General features: G+C 40.0%; 1 protein-coding gene across 2 annotated transcripts in view; it reads right to left on the reverse strand.

The window, feature by feature from the left end:
* CTNNBIP1 (catenin beta interacting protein 1) overlaps positions 1-17,352 on the reverse strand; it is a 52,437-nt gene extending 35,085 nt beyond the window's left edge. The window contains exon 1 of one of the 2 annotated variants that reach the window (XM_034753374.1): positions 17,159-17,352. The gene's annotated coding sequence lies outside the window, so the exon portion shown is untranslated. Of the gene's footprint in view, positions 1-13,535; positions 13,559-17,158 lie in introns of those variants that run through there. The other variant, XM_034753375.1, reaches the window with a different exon arrangement.
* Between the last annotated feature and the right edge of the window lie 2,592 nt (positions 17,353-19,944).

Consider the following 19,944-nt stretch of genomic DNA (forward strand, 5'->3'; position numbering starts at 1 on the left):
AAAGGCTTAACAGTTAAGGTTATGCTGGGCCTTTTATTCTAAACTTCATGTCTGACAGATTCCACAATGCAGAGTTCAGGTTGGTTAGCAGGACCAGATGACAGAATGGAAACTCTTCCCATGCCAACATTTTCTAGGCATCTGGAATTCATCCCTTTACTGTCCTCTCCAGAGAACAGTTCTCTACCAAATAATGCCACTTTCATAAAGTGCTTTACACCCATAAATCTCAGAGTGTTTCACACAGGTGAGCATTTTGTTTTACAGTTAGCAAAATGATGCACCTGAGGTCACAGCACAAGTCCACAGCAGAACTGGAAATAGTACCAATTGTCTCCCTCACACCCTATCAGCTTAATCACAATACTTCCCAGTAAATAAAGCTAGATCATATGAGGTTTTCAGCTGAAGAAAAAAAAAAAAAAAATCACACTGGTTGAAAGGGGAAAACACATTTTAAATCAGAAAAACATTAGCAATATCACTGAATTGGGACAACATAGAAAAAACAGCAAAATGAATTCAGGAGTCATGCTGAGATATTACGCACCAGGTTGCAGCATCTTGGGAGTTTAATAGCAGCGCTGATACTTTATCAGCATCAAAAAGAGAAAACAAACACCAACAATAATTTCACACACCCCCACTAATTATAATTAAACTTTGGTCACTGCACTTTTGGACCCTCATTTATTGGTTAAACACAGTAGCTTAGTTTGCTTTTCTTATTTCTGCCAGATGTTTTCATACCACACATTAGAAAATATTAGCTTTACAGAGTGCTGTTTAAGCAGAGTTTTTAACATCTCTTAGGAAGACATGCAGACAGATAAACATGGACTGTGTCATATATAGTACCACAGGAGTCCTGGAATCTAATAAAATTTAACTGGGGACTAGACGGCTCAAAGGATTGAATGGGATAAAGACAGATTTGGAAGGATTAAAATCTAATTAGTGGGGGTAATTGCCCACATCCCCCTCCACCCCAAAAGCAAAGAAAAAAGAAGAAAACATTCTAAACTATTTTGGGGGTGGAAAGGCTAATAAGGGATTGTTTTCTGTACACGAAATGTGATGAATATAAAATCTATACTTTTGAATCAGTTATTGTTCTTGACTACTTTTTATTAAAATATCTTCAACACGAAATATTTCTCCCGTCTAGTGAAATAATAAATATAAAAATATACAAGATAATTGAATATTGTCTTTTTCAGTTAATTTCACAAAGATAAAAATCTAAACCTTCCAAGCCTAGATAGAGCCTTTCAGATCTAGGTTAGAACTGAATCCAGAGAGAGTTACTTGAAATCACAGCTATGACCTAACATGTTTGCTGGCCTACATGAAGTTAAATTGAGTCTCAACCCAGGTGTCCATATCCCAGAAATGACCGCCACTGAAACCCTCAGTAGCAGTCACAGCTGAGGTGCCAAGAACTGGATGGGCCATCAAGAATGAACTGTCTTGTCACACCTGGAGGTGTTCACTCTAGGTCAGGGTGAGACAAACTCGCAAGGCAAATGGAAAAATGTTCATTTCCAATGCCCATGTTGTATCTATTCTGTGGCTAAACAAAGGTCTTCATTCTCCAATGCCATCAGCCAGCACCTCTTACAAGAAGGGAACTAAGTTCAATTATTTCAATAGCAATTTTAGTCTGAAACAGAGTGAACACTTTCACAAAGCTGTGCATCTAATTTCTTCTGGACAGCATAAAGCTTGTTTGGCACTCGTAAGGAGTGACAGTTACTTCTCATTTATTTTTAATATGATGCACAAAACAGAATAATAAATGAAGAAGATCTGTAGGCTACATCTAAGGCCGCCTGCACAGCTTTGCCAAGCAACAGCTTCAGGACTGAAAATGTTCTCACCCTCTCCCAAATGGCAAATAAAGTTGGCTAGTGGACATATGCAAAACTGCCCTGCACTTCAGTACTACATTCCTCATTCTGCCTGAAGTACATAGTGAGTACATGAGGCAGAGTGAGGATCATAGGAACACTTTCTGTCCTGCAAGGCCCAACATGTGCACTGCGCAGAGCAGAGGAGGCCTGTCATCCAAGTTCTGATCCCCGCTGTCTCCATACCAAACCAATCTACGTGCATGTGCTGTCTCCCTCCCAAGAGAAAGAAAATAGTACCATCCTCAACCACCCGAAGAGAGGAAGAAAGTGACAGAGTAAAGCTACTGGACCCCTTCTAGCAGCCTGTAAATTTGAGGTGGGAGTGACGAGGACGAACTAAAGTCTTGGCTATAGAGGGTGCACCTAAACAGTAAAAAGTTACTATCCTTATTAAGCAGGATCACTGAGATGCTAATGTAGACTGGAATTAGGCATTGTTAACTACCATGTCAAGAACCCCCCTCTGCCACAGTAAAGATCTTTTTACTATCTACACTAGTGATCCCATGGTTGCTATTACCAGCAGAGCTACAATAGTGAAAATACAAAATTTTCAGAATTTGCTAGTGTAGAAGCAGCTAATAAAAATAGGAGACCCTATCCTGGTAGTAGAGGGAAGAAATTAAACATTACAGTTGCCTGTTCACTTTCAAATGGAACAGAGGCCAAGAACTTAGCTGCAGCCACAGGAAGGGGCAAATGCTGGCTCCACAACATGCTCCCCCTCTTAGCAACCCCACAGAACCTTTTCTGCTGGAGCTCCATGAGAGTTATGCCATACTAGTTTGGGGGGCTAGAATAGGAGCAACAGGTGGGGGAGGAAGTGTTCTCCATAGCATGCTCCTGCTTGGAAGGTCAGTATACCGCTGCAAGCAGCATTAACTCTCCTTTGTTGCTGGTGCTGCACAGAGTGGAGAGGGAAGGCAGTCAATTGCAGTGTAACTCTTGAAGCCCCTGTGCTACTCAGAAGCAAGTCTTTGATCCTGAGTTGTTGTGGGAGAAGGGAAGAATCAGGCTGCCCAGACACAAACTTAGTTTATTAAAATATTTTTTATCTCTAAATCTACAAGAACAACCCCTTAGGTAGAGTGAATCTTGCCACTGAGAGTGGTCTTGCCTCAAATTAAAGAACAATTACAACAAACAGTTACTGAAAGCTTTCCCTTTGCATCATGCTTCCATCAACTCTGCCCATTCTACCTCAAAATTCAGAGTGGGGTAGGGAAGTCATTCTCATCACAAACCCCAGAGGGTGCTTCTCTCCTAGGTAATATCACAAGCAAGATTCATGATATAAAACATCAAGAGCATTCTGATTATGTCTTCAGTAACATTATAGAACTGGGTCACAAACAGGTACATTAATAAGCAGCTAGTTTGTATCCAAGAAGAGAATCAAAACTATAATCCTCCAATTCATATCTAGGTTCTGCATGAACGTGACACCCAACTAAAACCCACAACATTTTAGATTGAAAAGCATATTTGTTTTTAATACAAGTCTTAATAGAAATAAAAATAAAAATAAATAAATATATGGAGATATATCTATCTCAGAGCTGGAAGGGACCTTGAAAGGTCATTGAGTCCAGTTCCCTGCCTTCACTAGCAGGACCAAGTACTGTCCCTGACAGTTGTTTTTTTTATTTTTTATTTTTTCCCCAGATCCCTAAATGGCCCCTCAAGGATTGAACTCACAACCCTGGGTTTAGCAGGCCAATGCTCAAACCATTGACCTATCCCTCCCCCCCAAGTATAAGGTTCTTTTTTTTTTTTTTTTCAGAGAAGTATTCCTCTGCAATGTTGTATATCCAAACACCAACACTGTACTTGTGCATAAGAATAAAAGTCTGTTCTATTTCACTATTAGCATAGTGCAGACTGACCAAAAGGCCAGGAGTAAACTGCCCACACAAATAATGGACTAAAATAAGTTTTATCAGTTCCGTTTTAATAATTTAAAGTATTAATGTCAGTCATATGGGAATCTCTCAAGTTGTAGATTGACAATGTCCTTTAGAAGGTTGCATTTTTCCAACAGTTTCCAACAAATAAAAACCCAATGGGAGCTGGTTCAGTTACAAAAAATATTTTTCTCTTTGATCCTTGCTGGATCTATAGGAAGACATCTTTCAATCTAGAGACCTACATTAAAGGGAGAGGACAATAAAAGTTCAAATGACCAGGTGTCTTGAACAAACCTAGCTTTCGCAGGTTTCACATGAACTATGCAAATATAAGTTAACAACCAACATGAAGTCCCTTTAACTCTGTGATGTTATACAAGGTTAAGCCATTGGCCTCAGCAACTACACCACGGAGCATTTCATTTGGTGACATCATTGTCACACTGGTCAAGTCATAAGTGTGAGGGACGCTGCACCTTTAAAGCCTTGTTGATTTACAATGAGATTTTCCAGTTAACAGCTGGAGCTCTGAAATCAGGAATCAGAATCTACAAATCCTGCTACAAAATTTTCCTCTAATTCAATCTGACCTTCAGCCACAGGCAGCTGGAGGCTACGTTAATTCCCATTTCCAGAAGGATACAACAATCCAGAACCCATAACAGCTATCTATTTATAAGTGAACAGTAAACGCTGAACTCCTGAATGTCTTTTTTCCATCTCATTTACTGGGCACAGAGCTATCTTCAAGTATGTCTTGGAGTCTGAGGACTCCTGGTGTTAGATTTTAGTTACACTTCATGTAGAACTCTAAATGTGGTTCAGAGGTCCCTGAGTGTCTCGTCCAATTCAGAATTCAGAAAAAGCAGTTACAGTCCTCCCTCTGGCGGAAAAACAAACAAACCCACAACTGCAGCCACCCAAACATGAGAATTTATAAAACCAAACTGGGAAAAGTTCCTTTCTTGGTTATATATGTTACACTTCTATAGCTCCTTTCATGAGAAGATCTCAAAGCACTTTGAAAATATTAATGAAGCAAGTTGCAAGAAAAACCCAGATGAGTATGTACTTCTGAACATCAGGTCTAACATGAACTTTGAGAAGCTATTCTAGCTACATAACCATTATTCTTACACAACTGTTTACTATCTCTTGAGATTTAGGCATATAAAAAACATGTTTTGAATTAGATTTTTGCACTATCACATTAGCAACATATGAAGTAGAGTATCTGGTATGCCTCATAAAGGTAAATGAAACAGCATATATTTTTAGTTAATTCTTTTTTTTTTTTTTAAAAGGCAATTTTTAATTCCAGAAAAAGTACTCAGCCTTGTTGTGCCTTTAAGTTACATTATGTATCTGAAATGATATTCAAATCTGTTTGATAACATGTTCCTAATTTAAAATGTTTGTTAAAACTAGAAAAAATCCTTTAGCAAAAGCTTATTTTCATATACATTCAAAACAAAATATTCACATGTTTAAGGACAAATCTACACTTAAAATCAGTGTACATCTGCACCGATGGAGCTGCACTGCTGTAGCACTTTAATGAAGATGCTCTATGCTGACGAGTGAGAGCTCTCCCGTTGGCAGTTAATCCACCTCCCCGATTGGCGGTAGCTACGTCTATCAGAGAAGCTTTCCTGTTGACATAGTGCTGTCCACACGGGGGGTTCGGTCGGAATAATTATGTCACTCAGGGGTGTTGATTTTTCACATCCCTGAGAATTGCAGTTATACTGACATAGGTCTTAGTGTACACCAGACCTAAACCACATTTACCACTTAAAAAATGACCAAAAACGTAACAGAAAAAGTTGCAAGAGAGACTATAGAATCCTAAAGTCACCAAAACAATGTAATTCTGAAGAAATAATATAAAATAGAAGATGACCTTTAACAGCTGATAAAGGAATATTCTATTGGTCATTTCAACAGCTAGTGTCTTCTGCAGGTCGTCATACACTCAACCACATATTTATAACACAGCTACAAACCTTCAAAACAGGAAATTGTCCAAAAATATAATAATGGAGTGCTGCTCATCTTAATGACCAGTAGCAAATTTGAAAAACAGTTACATCTGTAAAAGTAATTATACATTAAGCAGCAAAAGAACATTCTATGGGAGTCCTTTCTGTGGATTACTTTGTAAATATCCTCAACCCCTTAAGAAAGAGGGAAAAATAAATTCCTAGGATAAAGGTATAGGAATCAGAGTAGACAAAAGAATGGGAAGTTACATGAGATTCAGTCTCAGGGCACGTCTATGCTACCGCTTAACTCAATCTAACTTACATTAGAAAAAGACACCAAGTGACTTAAGCGCCATCCACACTGGTGCTATGTCAGCAGGAGAGCATTCTCTCACGGACATAGCTTCCACCTCTCGTGGACGTGGAGTAATTACGCTGATGGGAGAGCGCTCTCCCATCAGCATAGAGCGTCTTCATCGGACATGCTGCAGCTGTGCCAATGTAGCATAGACCTGCCCTCGGTGACCAAAGCATTTAAGGCTATATTGAGTAAATAAGATATACCTGTTATATAACTCCACTTAATATTATAATTCTTTTTACATTATCAAAAATAAACTAGCGGCTTTACAGACGGATTAAAAAAAGAGATACAGTACCCTCCTTGAAAAATTTACAAGCAATACAATTTTAGAAAAGATGACAAGTGGCAGCAAACAATAGGATGGAAGGGGTGACAGTGGTTACAAAAATATTATGCATTTACCTGTATTTAGGATTATATACACTTTCCTGTCAATATGTTTATAAAAACATTTATGTACTGTAAGAAAGCAAATTATTTATTCTTTTTTACTACACACTAGCCAAGTCTTGGTAGGATCTCTAAAGGTATGCTGAAAATAGAAAGAATTAGGCACTTTAATTCACTCCCAGAACACATGCCTTTAAGTAAAAGCATTTTGTACAGGCATTAAAGTAGATTTACATTTTTCAACTAATGCCCAAGTTAACAGATATTATCATCATATTAACTCAAAATGAAACAAACCAAGACATACTAATTTGGAAATAAGAAGTCTATAAAACTAGTATCTCGAAAGCTAATATTCTGGAGTATATTAACAGGAGTATCATATGTAAGACATGAGCTGATTGTCCCGCTCTACTCAGCACTCGTGAGGCCTCAGCTGGAGTACTGTGTCCAATTCTGGGAGCCACACTTTAGGAAACATGGACAAGTTGGAGAGAGTCCAGAGGAGAGCAACAAAAATGATAAAAGATTTAGAAAACCTGACCTGTGAGGAAAGGTTAAAAAAACTGGGCATGTTTAATCTTGAGAAAAGACGACTTATCAGATCTCTGCTCAGTCTTCAAATATGTTAAGGGCTGTTATAAAGAGGACAGTGATCAATTGCTCTCCATGTCCATGTAGGACAAGTAGTAAGGGGCGTAATCTGCAGCACAGAAGATTTAGGTTAGATATTAGGAAAAAAAATTAACTATAAGGATAGTTAAGCTCTGGAACAGATTTCCAAGGGAGATGGAGGAATCCCCATCATTGGAGATTTTTAAAAACGGGTTAGACAAACACCTGTCAGGGATGGTCTAGGTTTACTTGACCCTGCCACAGCACGGGGAGGGACCCAGGCATGACGTATTCTGAAAGTCCCTTCCAGCCCTACATTTCTATGATTCTATGAAAGACGGAAAAATAAGATGTTGCTAGGACTCGTTTATCATGATAGTTTAGTACTTGTTTGTTAGAAGTTGGAAAGAACCTTCATTCTGCCAAATGACAGAACTTCTTGCAAGAACATTAGATGATTCGTGGTTTTATATGGAACAGTACAAATATGTAGGACAGGAAAACAGATACCTAGCAGAAACTATACAGAACGTAAAAAAAATGAGACGTATCCCAGAACTTTAGTTGTAACCAGTTACGGTGCCTCTTTTTCTTAATTTCTCAAGGGACTGGACTTAACATATTGAAGCCCATAGTTACCTTACTCTTGTAAACTCTTGAAATTCAGTTTTCTTATTGTTTCACAGTTCAAAAAAGTTGACAAAATGAAGAAACTAGATCTCCTTGTGTGAACCACCTCAACCCCCATAATTTCCCACTGCTCTTTGAGAAAAAAAGATTTCCAACTGCAGACCACAAAGTTACTCCACATCTTGTGGACTCCAACAAAGAGAACCTTGAGCTGCCTTTTCAGGATCTCAAAGATCCGCATCTTTAAAAATTTGAATTTAACGTGAAATAATTTTTTCACAACTTTATTTTTCAGTCCCAAAAGAGGACACTTACTTCAAGTTCTTGTTGATGCCCTTGAGGCAACTGTAATGTATCCACCCATGTATTTTGGGGTACTAATCAGTTGGCAGTCATCTTAGGGAACATATTTCAGAAACTGACTCAGGGGCTAAAGGATGAATATTCATATGGAGATCAAAACCGACAACTGTGGTCACATAACTCATAATGGACTTAGTCATCTTTGTCCCTGAATTCTCTCACATTTCGAAGGAGTGGATCTTTCACTTGAGGCTTTACAAGAGCTAGTAAGTGCTAGATTCAAAGCACTAAAAACAAACAAAACAAAAAAAACCCAGGCTCTTACGTCTAAAGACTTATGAACCTTTTCTTCAGAAAAATCCAGTCTATATGCATGAAGCTGCTATTTATTACACAGAAGCCAGAGCACTAGGCAACAGCAACCATCATTCACATGGTGTCAACATTTTAACTCCATGTAGTAGGCCTAGCGATAAAGAACTGGCCCATTGTCACAATGGACAAATTGACAATCTGCTAGGCCACTCTACACACTTATTGAATAAGTAAAATGTAATTTTTTCACGAGCTTAATCAAAACAAGCCTACCACATATATGTATCAAAGTATACTACAGGACTTGATATAGATATGTATGAATGGCCTAAGTGTAGGTGATTTCCAGCTCCATTAGGCTATTCTTTACTGGCCAGAAGGTGAACTAGGAAGAAAACATCAGCACTCAAGACTGCACTAGTGGAGAACTAGTCTAGTATTATTTTCTATGTTCAGATCTAGATTTCAAGCCAAACAGACATTATTCACAATAATGAATTTTTTATTTAGATTTCAAAATCTATAACAATTTAATGATTTACCTACCACAATTATATTGCAGGTGAATGTGTTGTAGCCAGTTGCAGCCATACACCATTTATACCCCCTGGTTATTTGGATAGCACTAACATCATACTTTGCTCTATGCAAAACAGTTCCCTGCTCCAAGGATCTTACCAAGAATGTACTCCATATGAAATATTTTTCCTGCATGTTATAAATTGGTCTGTGTTAATGCCATAGTTAGTTTATGCAAGCAATTTTCCTGCCTTCTTACTCTCTTTGAAGCTTCTGTTAAAAAAGCAGCAGAAACAGCCTCAAAGTTTCCATTTTGTTTATTAGATCATTAAATGAACTAGCCCAGTTTTCAAAGGGATTTATTGGGGGGGAAAGGGGGGAGAGAAGAGGTGGAGAAGAAAGAGATTTGATTCCTTGTCATCCTTTTCACAAGTAGGACTTCTACCATCCACAAATTCAAAACACAAACTCTTAATTACATATTGGTTTTGATGCAGATGTTTTACCATCTGTAGTTTTTCATTTGTTGTAATTTTATGCTATATAAGGTTTTTTGATAGAAGGTGGGATTGCAGGGAAGGAAATCTTGCCCTCAAGGGGCTCCCTGTTTCTCAGGAAGCAGGGATGTAATTTCCTTCCTTCCTAGACACAGTCTTATATGTGAAAAGTTAGTTATATTAGCACTAAACTGTGAAATAATCTCAATGAACTCATTAGCTTGACAACAGAATTTTCCCCTTAGCAGAAACCTATTAACATATGGGTTGTAAAGAAATAACCCCTACAAACTTTCAGTCAGTGGATTAAACAGTGCCCCAATCAATACTGAATTTATTGCATTGGAGCCAATATTGGAGACTGTGAGAAAGACAGTCCGTTAAGAGGCTGAGAATATACTCACATCAGTAAAGAAAATAACTAGACTGTGCTGCATATGGGACTCCATGCTCAACTGTCCCGAAAGGTTAATTTAGTCAGGAATAAACACTAAACACTTTTCAAGAAGACTGATGGGGCCTCTGTGATATATAGAGGCATTTGAAGCAGAGCATTTACCAGATAGATTGCACCCCTAACCCACAGCAAAGAAGAGGGATACAGACCCAAGAGTACATACCCGATCAACCAACGTAAGCAGCTTAACCAAAATGCTATTATACATCAGTAATTATAATAAGTGTTTCAGAAACCCTGGGACCATTAACCAACACACTTGATACAAGGCAGATATTTTTGCAAGTGTTTAATGAGATTTGTTTTGAGCTCTCAAATTAGTTATTGTTTAAGAGGTTTTACTGATCAACTGTTACAGTGTAACCATATCACATAAGGGGGAAAATCCAATGAGATTCTAGCAGGCTTTTTGCATATCCCAAACAATTTAGCATAATTACAGACCATCTCTAGAAGTGAAATTCCCAGCTGAAGGGAAAAACTAGATGAAGGTTACTATATTAGTTATAACCATTAAGAACATTATCAATTTTATAATCTGTCCCTCAGAAATGATGTAGTTAGGGTCAAAAGCTAAGTTTTTTCACCATTACAGGTTCAATATTTTAGGTAGAATGATGGTTAGATATAACAACCAAAAACAAAACAGTATAAAACAGTAATCACAAGACCTATTATACAAGAGAAATCTTCCACAGTTCAGAGTAAACTACTGTGTAATCAGGGCCCCATGCATTTCAGTTGCTGTGAAATTTAATGCTGAATCAATACATTACTGTAAGTTTTGCATCACTGGTTAAGTTTTCATTTAAAAAAAAAAAATCTCTAGCTTCCAGGACTGAAGGAAAATCTTCCAAATGCGAATCCTGCATAGACTGATGAGTAGTTTCCAGAATCTGCTGACAGCCAAAAAAAGCAGCTCAGAGATATGAACACTCCCAACTCATCTCAATCTGGGTGTCAAAACTTATAAGACAATAAATATATTTTTAGTATCTGTATCACTTCTAGACATTTTAGCAGAAGCATCCAACTATTGTGTTTATCCCACAGTCTCTTATCCCCTAACTATACAACCCCACCTCCCACTCCCCCACAATTTGGAATTAAACTTATCAGCATTCAAAACAAAATTTGTCTCATTGATAATTGAGGGACCACCTAAAATTAAATGTATATATTAAATACCAGAGAATATTGTGCTGGTGGTATTATTCTTTCATATTTTAATTAAAGACCTCCACTTATTGTTTTGCTGCTGCAGTATTTTCAGTTTGCAGCACTGGAGAAAGCTTACTAAAAAAATGTAGGTCATGTTTACCATAGAGTACATGGTGGGACTTGTGTAATGAAAAGCACTAGTGAGCTCTGAATCAGGCTCATAAAGTTAATGAAAAGACTCCCAAATATTTCAGTGGACTTTGAATCAGGCCTTATGAGTGCAGCGGCCATATTAACACTAAATCTCACAACATTCTTACAGGGTAGTTTATTATTTTATAGAAAGATAAGAAAGCTCTGTGTGACTCAGCTTGACTTGCCTAAGGTGACAAACAGAGCTAAGCAGATAATTAAAAAATTGACAATTTTTTTTCTATTTTTCTGTTAATTATTCTCTAACAAATTGAGAAAATGTAGAATTTCTGATAAATAACTCTTGGGCAGCAAATCTGCAAAGAGCCCATGCAAATTTTTAATATTTAGTGATGTTGGTTACTTACGCAAGTCAAGTTTTATTATTTCTGTTCTCTGACTGGTGACTTATGTGACAACCCAAGAGAATTTTAAATAGTCAAGTGAAAATCTGAAATTCAAGATTTATACTATTGATTAGTTTTTCAATACAAAATCTGCTTCCAGTCATATTAGTTTTAAATTCAGTTTTTTGCTAATATTCATGTCTATGAAGTTCATTTATAGAATATTCACAGAAAGTGAATGTAAAAGAGGCACAAAAAAGCCAAACACTTAAACTAGCTTAAAAATTCAAACTGATATTCGAAGTATTTTCAGCATTTGTCCAACTCATCATATACAAAGTCAAATGCAGAGCAGTGAACAGAACAAAGGAATCCTCATTTCTAATTCTCTGCAGTATGCAATATGCAACACCATCTTATATTTCTTTGGCCAACACAAACCCAGACTTAATCCCGGCTCCTCAGAAGTGCTCGCTCTATAAAACTACCAAGGAGAATTGTTTCTGGTCCTTGCTTTCTCTTAACCTGTAAATACTACATAAACCTTAAGCAGGTGGTTAACTTAGGCACATGAGTAGCTCAATTCGCTTTAAGTATGTGCATAGTACCATTTAAGTTAAACATGCTTTCTTGGATCAGGGCTGAAATTAATGCACACACTTCATGTCTCAGCAAATCAAAATTCTTAAAACCGAAAAGACAGAAAATAGAGCATAGTCTCAAAGTTTTGTGAGAGACACAGAAGAGGCCATTTACAATGGGTTTCAAAAACTGGTTCCTTAAATATGAAGGATGTATAGTTCTCATGCAATATGTAAGTTAGGGTGTAAGAATATTAGATAATATCTTAAACAGCACACCTAAATATTTATATATGCATTTCTTTGTAAGAAGCACTCTGCATGATACTTGGGGACAAAGGAAGGATCTTGATTAATCTAATTATCTTGTGGGGTGAAGAGACAGGAAGAACTATTTCTTTTAGAGTGTTCAGTAGAAACTACTAAATGTAAATATTGTTTTTATCTCTTGTAAGCCTCTATTTATTATGTGTTTCAGACTTTGTGGCTTATAGTAGGCCTATTCAGCCACAGATAGCATTCCAGAGGAGCATGCCATAGTGGACAGTACTTTAAATACTAAAACTAATCGGTCATGTTTTTAATTTTGAAGTATTACATTTGCAAATACAGAAATATCTCAATTACTCAACACTTTCACTGTCTAATCAATTTCCTGCACATCTCCCTGTTCTATTGACTCCCCATTATATAAATATTCAGCATAACCATAAGGATTCTACTATTTTTAAAATGTTTTTCAAAATAGTTACTACAAGGACCAGTCACTGTTTCAGCATCTCAACTCCATGACTGGTGCTGGTGTGTCAGTGACAGCTGCTATTTAACTGATACCTCTCAGCTAGAAATCCAATCTGATAACTGTTTGCAACAGAGGAAATGCAAGGCAGCATCTGAATAAATGGAAAATGTTCAGGAGATATCAAAGTTGTTAAGAAGAAAGCTGTAATGAATTTTTTCTAAATAAATTCAACAGTGGGCTTTGAAAGTCTCTTGCCTCCCATATGCATTCAATGCTGAGCTGTATTTCTGGCATCGCAAACTAGGTCAGTCTATGAAGATGGCTACTTTCTATTTAAATATTGGATGTATAAATGAAATTTTTTTTTAAAAATTGAATAGATTTACATTTTACAGAAAGGTTCTAATTCCAGATGATAATGAAACTTTAGAGATGTTAGCAACTCAACAGCATTTCATAGCAAATAGCCATGACCAATTTATTTTACACAAGTTGTTTCCTTTGCACCTACCATTCTTTAATATTTTATAAGAATAACCATGTGTATGCAAATCCCTGATGGACATTATATTTGCCACATAATATGATATACATCTATGATACTGTTTTGAACTTACATTTAATACTAGAAGCATTTGAAATTTGAGAGGGTTTTTGTTGTTGGGGGAGGCAGGGGAAATAAATAAAATTTCTTGTAGTCCTGTCTCTGTTCCTTGCAAAACAAGAAGTGCAGAATGACATATACTAGGAACAAAAAGGGGGAGAAAAAAAAAGTCACACAAGGCAATTAAATTTGTAAACCACAGATGTATAGATATCATATATGGGTTTCATTCAGAACGTGCCTTTCACATTCCCCTAATACTACTACTTAATACTAAAAATATCACTTCATATCTTTAAAGTACTGTACAGTCATTAACCAATTATTTCTTGTAATGAACATTCAACATTGGCAGAAACTTATATTTAAAAAAATACTCCTCTCCCTTCTGAATGAGGTCCTAAAGCACATGCATCACTATCAGGCAGAATTGCTCCATTCTCCTTTTTGGCAGTAGGGACTGTATTTTTTATTCTGTGTTTGTACAGCACCTAGCACAATGGATTCCTGGTCCATGACTAGGGGACCTAGGTGCTATTGCAATAATAAATAAATAAATAATTACGTGTCCAGGAAGATGACAAACATGATTCATGTAAATATTGTGGGTGCCATCCCCAGAATATTGAATGGGTTTCCACTGGAAATCTCAATCTCTGCCCACTTTGAGGTGTTTTCAGGATTTAGCTGAAATCTGTATTTTAATGACGCTACATTTTTAAGTAGTTTATTTCACAATAGTTTTTATGAGGACCCAAGCACTTCAAATGGCCAGCTTATATATATTCAGTTAACTCACTTAAGACTTCCTCTCTCTCATTGCCACTTTATGATTTATTTTTTAATTCTAGAAGCCGCTGCTTAGATTTATCCAATTAACATGTGCTTACATCAACTGAAAGAGTGCACAAATCCACACATACAAATGCTAAAGTTATACTCTGGAATCTACTAATATTTACAAAAATGCTGCAAATAATATCAAAGAGCAAACACTTTTTCAAGTTTATAGCATCATGAAGCCACTACAGGGTTTCTACAGCACATCCATTACTGTGTTCCATCTATGCCAATTTGGCAGAGGCAAAAGGAAGGATGAGAATAGGGCACTAGCTTTGTGGTTGATAAGTCTGTTTATGTAAAGATATAGTATGAAAAAGTTTTATACATAAACACCCTTCAATATTTCTATTTTCAAAGTAAGTGGATTTACACTAAATTACAGTGATGCACGTCCAATCCATGACAATTTACTGGCTATCCATCAAAACACACTTCATGTCAGACACTGGCAATAAAATACCAAAGCTAGAGAAATTAATGCACAACATAGTTTAGTGGGCTACCTAAAGGTAATTTTTACTTTATATACACTAAACTGTGCCCCCCTCAATATTTATCAGAAAAGACAGCTGTTTAGATATAACAGGATAGTAGCTGTCTAACTTTCTACAGTACTTGATTCAAAGCCAGTAATCCTGCAGATTTTTGAAAACTATGATGTAGCCTGATTAGCTCAAAAGACTAAGCAAATCACCTAACTTCTTTGTGTCTCAGTTTTTGCACACTTACCCCATTTGTAAGAAAGGGATGTCTTACCTCGCCTCATATGAGCATTATAAAGCTTATTTAATTAGTTTGTCAAGAGCTCAGAAATCCTCAAAAAGACCCTCCACAAAAGAGCAAACTATTCTATTCTTCTGTCCCACAACAGAGTATCTATACAGTCCACAAAATGACGTGGCTTTTACTTTTCCTCAGTGTACCAGAAAAATAGTGTACCAGAAATGTGTTTATAAAGTACATTTAGATGGCAAGCAGAGCCCAAACTAATTTCTTATCCATTTCCCAGAGCAGAAACAGTATTTCAGCTACTGATATACCTCTCTCCCTGGCCTCTGACAATGATTTGCTCTACCGAGTATCATTCATTGTCCCTGTCACAAGCAGCTGTCTACCATCAAAGTGAAGAAAAAAATGTATTATGAGCCAACAGATGTCCACCTTTATCCTCAATATTCAACTGGGGAACAGGAAGCTGGGGAATGAAGTCTCTACTGAAGCCTACCAAAGTCAGAAGAGTGGAAGCAGAATAGATGGTGCTGGGAGTCCAGTTGCATGCATGTGCTACAGGAACAGACCCCTGGAAGCACAGAACCCTACTGCAACTGCACCTTTGGCTCAGGCCTAAGGCTACCATAACATTGTGCACCCTGCAATGATATGTTACTTTAACAGAAATGATCAAGAGCACATCTATTAACATTCAAGGTTATACAGACATTATCTGCAACTAAATTCCAACTCAATCTCTATTAAATACTTCCTGGAGCCTCACAATGAAGCTCTTCAAATTTCTTCTACCTGTATGCCATTCAATCTAAATTACCCGTATTTGTCTCTACCAGACAGACAGCTATGACGCTGGGTGTAACTTTATAAGACATACTATACACATGAACAGATTGCATGGAATACACTGCTGTAAGCTTAAGTGCTCTGTTTATTATAATTTTATTCCCCACCTGTCATTCTGAAGATTTTAAAGCACATTAATCAGCTTCATGTGGGAACTACCTCACCTGCCACAGAAATGCAGTCACTTCTGGGGTAGGACATGACAGCTGTTTAATAGTGCACAGAAACACTATATAGCAGTCAGGAAGTAAAGCAAAATACCATATCTATTTTAAAAGACTGTGGTGACTAAGTATCCATTACTAGTTGGGGTTTAAAAGCCATGAATGTCTAAAACCACTTGGACTCAAGGCAGACAGAAATCACATGCTATTACCCAACCTTCCACAGCAGCAGTTGTTAAGATTTTTTGCACCACCAGCAGAAGGAGAGAGAAGGGAGAGTAAAAGGCTGCAGAGACAGTAGCTATCGGCTATACGACCTGACCGAAAGCGAAGTGTCATCTTCATCAGTCAGTTTACGACTGTGCCTACCTCGCCAGGCAGCTCTGGCTAGGGCGGAACCAGTGAGGAGTCAGTCTGAAATCAGCCTCCTCGGTGGGGAAGGTTGCATGGGGCAGAGTAGCGAGGTGAGGGGATCGGGGAGGATGGAGGAGGGCAGGGATTCAGTGCAGGTAAGGGAGGACCAAGCGGACGGGGGACTCTGCAGAGGAATATCCTGGGAGGGGCGCTGAGACCAGCCTCGAGAAGGGCGGGTCCGGGTGCCCCGAGAGCAGAGCGCAGGGGGGATTCGGGGCCCCCTGGGGAGGGCCTGGAGCCTAGCAGGGAGCCCCGAGAAAGGGGTGGCGGGGCCTGGGGGAGCCCTAGAGGACGGAGGCAGCGAACGGGGAAGCGGAGAGGCGCCCTGGGTGAGGAGCGGAGCGGGGCAGCCCCAGGAGGGGGCCCGGGGCTACCCTGGGGTGGAGGGAAGGCCCCAGGAAGGGGAGAAGGTAGTGCGGGGGGCTGGAGCTGAGGAGGCCAGGCGGAGCGGGACCCGGGCGGGGGGTGACGGGTCTGGCAGAGGGGCCCGGGACAGGGGCAGTGGGGGGCTGGCCCCCAGGCTCCCTCGCACCAAGCGGCTCCCGGCCCGGCCCAGCTCCCTTTGTTCCAGCAGCCCGAGCCCCGGGAACAAAGGGCGGGCGGGTGCGGAGTCCCGGGCCCGCAGGCAGGCGGTGCTCACCTGGGTGCGGGGCCAGACCGCCCGGGGCAGGCGAACGGGCGGCTGGATCCCGGCGGGACGGGCGGCGGCGACAGCAGCAGCGGGGGCCTGATCCGGAGCCGCGGCAGAGCGAAGGCGAGCGAGAGCGGCCGCCTCCTCCGTCGTGACTCACCGCGGCGGCCCAGGGAGGGAGGCGCCTGGGCGGCTCCGGGGGAGGGACCCGCCGCGTCCCAGCGCCCAGGGCAGCGGTGGCGCCTCAGGCACAACTCGAGGGGGGAGGGGCAAAGGGCGGCCGCAGAACCTGGGGGTGGGGCCATCGTGGCAAAGGAGGAGGAGTTAGAGCCATAGGGAAGGGAGGGGCCAGAGAGGTGGAAAGGGGTGTGGCCACATTTGGGGTGGAGCTAAAGGCAAGGGGCGGGATCAATTAACGGGGGGGGGGGGGGGAAAAAATGTTAAAGGGGGGGGGGGGGGGGGGCCAAAAAACGGGGGGGGGGGGTAAAAAGGGGGGGGGGGGGGGGGGGCAAAATGAGTTTAAACCCAGGGGAAGGGGAGAGCCCAGAATAGGGAATAGCCAGAGGACTAGGAATGGGATTAAAACTAAGAAGAGCGGGCAGAATTGTAAAGGAGTGGGGTGAAAGTGGCCAAATAACCAGTGGGAGGAGTTAAAATGTAGGGGGATGGCTGGCTGGGAAGGGGGTGGGGGGTTAGAACTAGAAGAAAGGGTGTGGTCAATGATTCAGCAGGAGGAGCCAGTGAGAAAGGGGTGTGGACAACACACCTAAGGGAGGAGTCAGTCTGAGAAATGGGAGGGAGGCAAAAGCAGTGGGGAGAAGATGGTAAGAACTGGAGTTTAGGGAAGGAAGAACAGGAGTGGGCGAAACACAGGCTCATTGCAAGGTTGCTAGTACAAGCAGGAATCCACTCATACTATCATTTAAGCTTCTTGCTGAAAGGTTAGTACTGTTAGCAGAGTTGGCTCTAAGTCCACGTCCTGGTATGAAGTTAGACACCCACCTTGTTAGGACAGATATTATAAATCAGACTCTGACATTATAAAGCAGTGCCAGGTGATGTTGTGGACTCATCCTCACCTTCCCTCTAGCCATCCTACTCAGCCCCATGTGGTTGTGCTATTGCTAGGGACCTACCAAATTCACAGTCCATTTTGGTCAATTTCACTGTCATAGGATTTTTAAAATGGTAAATTTCATTATTTCAGCTATTTAAATCTGACATTTCACCGTGTTATAATTATAGGAGTCCTGACCCAAAAAGGAGTTGTGGGGGGAAAGGGAAAAGTGGTGTCACGAGGTTATTGGAGGGGGTGTTGTGGTACTGCTACCCTTACTTCTGCAGTGCTGCTGCTGGTGGCGGTATTGCCTTCAGAGCTGGACAGCTGGAAAGCAGTGGCTGATGGCCAGGAGCCCAGCTCTGCCGCCAGCAGCAGCACAGAAGTAAGGATGGCATGGTATGGTATGGCCACCTTTACTTCTGTGCTGCTGCCTGAAGAGCTGGGCCCTCAGTCAGCAGCCACGACTCTCCGGCCACCCAGCTCTGAAGGCAGCAGCGCAACAGTAAGAGTGGCATGGTATGGTATTGTCATGCTTACTTCTGTGCTGCTATGGGTGGGGCATTGCCTCCAGAGCTGGGCGCCTGGCCAACAGTCACCGCTCTCCAGCCACCCAGCTCTAAAGGCAGTGCAGAAGTAAGGGTGGCAATACTGTGACCCCCTTAAAATAACCTTGCCACCCCCCTGCAACTCCCTTTTGGGTCAGGATCCCCAATTTGAGAAATGCCGGTCTCCCCCATCAAATCTGTATAGTATAGGGTAAAAGCACACAGAAGACCAGAATTCATGGTCCATGATGTGTTTTTCATGGCCGTGAATTTGGTAGGGCCCTAGCTATTACAGTATCTTCAGCCCAGTATTAAAATACATTTCACTAAGACTAAAATACAGACACCATAACCAGCTATGTTCTAACCCTGCCAAGAAACTGATATATTAAGAATGCCCAAATTATTGTGACATTCAAGTAATAGGTCTTTTTTGCAAATTATGAGAAATTGCTTTTCTGAGCACAGATGCCACAACCTTCAACTCCTATAATTTTAGGAAGAAGTCACATGGCCATTGAGCCATTCTGAAGTAGCTACGATATAAAGTCAAAAGTCAAATCTCATGCCTTGGGAAAATTATGTTTCCAAATAAATATGGCACAAGCTTAAACTACTAACAGACTACTGTAGGAGTTCATGTCCAACTGTTAATGCAGCCAGAATGACTAGTGCTACAAAAAGTGTCAATCACTGGGATGCATAGTTTAATGAAAATTGTTAACTGATATTTTTTCAGTAAAAGTAGGATGGAGATTTTGACTGATGAGAGAAGTTAACACAAAACTGGAAGACAAAAATGTCAATTCTGATACTCAGACTCGCTCTGACACGGATTTCTTTTGTGGTTAAGTTGCTTACTTACCTTCCACACATAGGAGTTGGGGGAACACTGAGTTAAGGCTCATATCCTCAAAGGTATTTAGGTGCCCAATTCCCATTTAAATCATTGGGAGTTTGGTGCCTAAATGCCTTTAAGGATCTGGGTCTAAGCATTTATAAAATTATTTAGATGAAAAGGGTTATAAGTGTTAAGTGTTACTTAGTAAATATATCTTTATTCTATTTTATATTTTATCTCAATTACATAAAAATAGTCAGAGAAATTAAATGAGTGGCCTGTCTTTTGATAGTTTATTTGATGACATCAAAGCTTAATGACACTGAAATCTGTACCCCACTGCCAGTTA

Source organism: Trachemys scripta, chromosome 19, assembly GCF_013100865.1.
Source record: "Trachemys scripta elegans isolate TJP31775 chromosome 19, CAS_Tse_1.0, whole genome shotgun sequence".
Lineage (NCBI taxonomy): Eukaryota > Metazoa > Chordata > Testudines > Emydidae > Trachemys > Trachemys scripta.